Raw genomic sequence first — 5,169 nt, 5'->3', positions numbered from 1 at the left:
AGCTTGCGTCGAATCCGCAAACATAACCATATTTAAGAGGGCTCTCTGATTCCTACAAACAAACAAAAACAACGAATACTTTCGCCAAAGACCAAAAAGCAAAGAATGTGCTCAACTTATTATTGCAAAAGGCTTACACCGAACGCTTAACGGCTCTGAAATGCCATTGTCAAAACTCCCCGACTGCGTCGCTGTGAGTGGTTTACTAAAGCCCCCCGCATCGATACCAGACTAACCCGATTACTTCGGGCCTATCACCATCAAATCTATACCGACGGATCCAAACTAAACGACTGAGTAGGAGCCGGAACTCACAGCGCAACCTCCAACCACAATTTTCTCCTACACTCAACATGCTCCGTCTTTTCGGCCGAAGCCTTAACTTGACGAATTCATTACCCTCTGTTGGATACCCGGGCGCTCCGGTGTCCGAGGCAACGAGGAAGCCTGGAGATTCGTATTTTGAACCGTATTTACAGCTTATTTTTTACATACAGTGCGTCTGAAGAAATCTTTTATATATTTGGGGTTGTTTGATTGAGTGTACTGTTTGGAAAAGCTGTCATATATGCATAAAAAAATTTGTAGTGTATTAGTAACTTTTTTTTTGCCACCGCAGTGTTACCATGATGTCTCTCATGAATCGCAAAAGTGATCCATATTGGTATATAATATATTTGGTGCAAATTTTACAATAACTGTAGCATCAATCAAATTACAAATGCAACAATAAAACCAACGAAAACGTGAATCTTATCGAAATTACTACGCAATGTAAATGTTAATGTTTGTTTACAAGAGCTTGAGCTTGACCGATTACTCCTGGTTGCTACTCCGTTACTGATCGGAATTAACTGTATTAATTATTAATTAACTGTATTAATTGTACAGAGAATTTCTAGATGATCAGATTTGGGACTGGACAGAATTCATTGATCAGAACCGGCGCCGGCCAGGCCCGATCGTAGATCGTCATATGAATGGGAAGGGATGTTAGTCCACCACTTGTTGTTACTAGAGGCCGTATATACTACTGCGCACTCCACAAGTGTCACGGGAGTAGAATATTTGTTAGTATACATTTCAGTAATGTATTCGCGTACATCTTAATCTCGGATGCACCACAAAACTCACTTCCCGAGTGAACGTTTCAACAATATCCGATATTGAAGTCCCGGAAAGTCTTGATTCACAGTTCTTATACACGGAAACTGTGGAAAAATTTTAATTGCTATCGTGGAACGAATAAAAACTTCCTTAATTTTGTTCTAAATGAAACTGCCTGCTACAATATAAACGAGTGAATGGGATTTAAACAAAATAGTTGTTTAATTGTAGTGACATATTGAAATAAACCGAAAGCTCTATTTAACAGATAATGTACATGAATTAATTATTCTTTAAATTATATAAAAATATTCGAAATCACCAAAAAAATGTGCGCGCGTCTGGATTGTTTACTATTTTCACTATATTACCGCTATTTACCGCGAGAAATGGTTAAATAAATTATATATGTATTTACTTAAAATCTGTCGGATTTCTACAATTTATTTAACACACCGATCTATGTTATTAAAAGTGTAGTATTAACGGATCTGCGCGATAGTTGACTTTTATTATTCAATATATAATATTTTGAAACGTAATAACATGGAAGAAAAAAAACGAAAATTCTTCATTGAATGGAGAGATAATTTAGTAACCAGATGTGAAACGAACAAAAAATCTGATACTGAAGGAAAAAAGAACCTCCTGCAATTGTCGCCTTTTACGACATGGAAGCAGGAACCCAGTGGATCTATTCTTGGTTATGTTTTTTTTCGCCATATTCCACGCGGCATCTAGGCTGGTCCAGTCCGGAGAAAGACAATAGGTACAATCAATCTCCTAGTGTACATAACTTCTAACAAATTTCACAAATACTTTCTACAGAACTCCTCATTTCTTTAAAATGTTTTCTTATACTTATCGTTCTATATATGAGTGAATTTGTAATATTGTACAACTTTTCGTTCGCATACTTGTTAATATAAATAAAACAACAAACTGCATTTTTATTGTGAAACATATTTGTTTGCATGTAATTTGCAAGCGCCTTCGTATAAATATAGTTTGATAGTTGTACACTAGTTTCTGTGAAAATAATATCCTCTACTTTTTAAATGAATACGCAATCAGTGTGATAAACGGCTTATGAGTCGAGGACCGCAGGGCCAAGCCTAAATACCTCAATTTTTTCAGATATGGCAATATCGATTTAAAGTAGCTTAGATTCAGGTTGTATGACCTCACAGATCACCAAAGAATTTTCGGTTCCAATTTTGCAATTACAGGCTGATGAGTAGAAATAATTGTATTTCGAGAGCGAGTTTTTTTATAATCGACGCATAAAAAATCCTGTTTTAATCCTCCTAATGGTGTTTTGATACTTTTAACATATAATTCATGTTTTCATTAATATTACTAAGGGATTCTTCAGAAAACTTTTTCTTGAATATTGAATATGAACAAAAAAGTTTTTTTTTGTGCATACAATAGCATAGCCTTTTCAATTTTTAACAGTTTTGATCCAAGCAAATAAGAATTCTTCGTTTGTTCTAAATGACGGTTTAATCTTTTAAACAAATTTCACCCTGTGATTCCGGAACCGGAAGCCATATCTGAACAAAAGTCAGAAACAGTCTAGTATTATAGATGTAGACTCTTTTATTTGAGTATAAGTTTGTGAAAATCGCTTCAGCTGTCTGAGAAAATGAGGGAAGTTCCGTTTTGCCATTTTCGTATAGAAAGGTTATACAATCACTTAAAAAATGGACCGGAAAACTTAGGTTCGAATGGAAGGTCTCGTGGTCTCTATACTGCAAAAATCGATAACCATTATCAGTGGCAGCTAAACAAACCAATTCCGGCTATTCTGGTTCCCGATATTTTCAGTTTTAGGGTCAAATGAAAGGTTTTATGGTCCTACCAAAAATTACTGCATATTTTCGGATTTAATAAAAAAATTTCACCGTCGTTTAGAGTACGATGTCAAAGCGTATAAAATCTTAAAAATTTGAATAAAAACTAGTAGGGTACGTCACTTCTTTTTCTCGTTTTTCATTCTGAAGGTTATACTAGTTAATGCACAAACGATCCTTTGGTTTCTTTCAATAATCGAAAAGAAACATTTTGAATAGAATACCACAGTATTCTATATGATAATATGATTGATATGGGAGAGGCATCATTACACCACTAGGTGGATTGAAGCAGGTTTTTGAGTTTTTGACCACTTCCTGAACCGGGAACAGGGAGCCGGTATAGCTGAAATCAGTTCGTTTGGTCAGCAATTAATTCAAAACCTATAAATTGAAACAAATTCGAGGAAAATTTAGGAGCACTTTCATGTTTTTTGCATTATCGCAAAAGTTACGAAACTATTTATTGGTTGGGAATTCTGAATTCGAGTCTTACATTAGAAATTGATCCCACACTTGGAAAAATTTCTCTCAAATGTTTTCCAATGAAACAACAATTTTCTAAAACCTGCTTTAATTCACCTAGCGTTGTAATAATATCTTTCTCAAATGCTTGAAATTAATATAACCTATAAATTGAAACTATTTCAAGCACCATTTAGAATATTTTACGTATCTACAACGACCTTATATTCTTATGTGTTCCAATGTCGTACTATAGACTTGATACAAAACATATGCTTATCAATTTTAAGCTCTCTTTTCTTTTCCGAGCATTCAACTGCTTTTGGGCTATGGGGATGGGTTTTCCCGCGGCCCACAAGTAAATACAACAGCATACCGGGTATGAATCAACAATGGAAACTGTTTCAAATGCAGGCACGAATGACTGCACGACAGAGCAATGATCAAACCCAATCTTCGACAATTGCTCAGATAAAAAAAAGAACGCAATTTATCTGGTTACGTTAAAACGAATTAAAATCAAATTTCTAGTATGTTTTGATTTTAATTCGTTGTTGTGTTTTTTGCATGAATATTCTTCGGTGTTTTAGTTCTCATGACATTATTTTAATGACGGTTTCAAGCGTTTTGAGAAAACGATACAGATTTGAAAAAAGATTCAATACCGAAACCGGAATTCGAAGGTCGGTATAACCGAAGTCAGTTAAATTCACCTAACGAACTGTATAATTTACATTTGATTGAACATTTTTGAAAATCATTGTACGATTTCTAAAAGACTTCTATCTTTGAGAAATCGTAGTGCGAATTAGAATTTTTGTGTACCTTCCGGATCGAAAACTGAATACCACTAAAACTGAAATAAGTTTATTTGGTAATCGACTATCAAAATCTGTAAACCCGATAAACCGGATAAATCTATGTGAAATTGACATTTTTACACTAATCGCTCTGTATCTCCTAAACCGGAAGTCGGATCTGAGTGAACAGCAAGATGTTTTATAAGATCTTAAGACCTTTCATTTGAATCTTAGATGGTTCTCAGATTTCATTTGAATCTGTTACATGAGTTACATTATTTTAATTTCGTTTCACATATCATCCTGTAGTTCCGGAACCGAAAGTATGATCTTAATGAAATTCACGAACTTTGTTTGAGAGTATACGACTTTTCATATGAATCTGAGTTTGTAGAAAATGTTTAAGCCATCTCCGAGAAACCAGAGTGAAATTATTTGCATTCGCTGATCTCGACGAACTGATTCGAATGGTATAAGGGTGTTATGTGCTTCCAGCATTTATTACTGTAAGTAGTTTAAATCATCAGTGCTCAAAACTCCTACTGCTGAAATCGAGGAAAAAGTCGCTTACACAAAAATATCGATATCTCCGTAAAAAATGCACGAATTTATACAAACTATGGCTTGTTGGATAGCTATTACTATTTAAAATCTAAGTCTCAAAACATATTTTGTTCTAACTCAATTGCGTTCTATGGAACCATAAAACCTCTCAGAAAGTTTGTGAAGATCGGTTCTGCCATCTCCGATAATAATAAGAGCATGTATTTCACTCATGGATCCTCAATGTCTGCTACTAACTACGCGATCATTTTTCGCTCTCCGTACACTAAGCATTACGCAGACTTATCTCTACCATTGCACCACCAATTGCTAAAGTTAAATTACGTTACTCACTGATCCAGAAGTCGACATCTCAATTCAGTAAATAAAACACATAG

The sequence above is a fragment of the Malaya genurostris genome, chromosome 3 (assembly GCF_030247185.1).
Source record: "Malaya genurostris strain Urasoe2022 chromosome 3, Malgen_1.1, whole genome shotgun sequence".
Taxonomy (NCBI): Eukaryota; Metazoa; Arthropoda; class Insecta; order Diptera; family Culicidae; genus Malaya; species Malaya genurostris.
The sequence above is the reverse complement of the archived record's forward strand: the minus strand, read 5'-3'. Positions refer to the sequence as shown.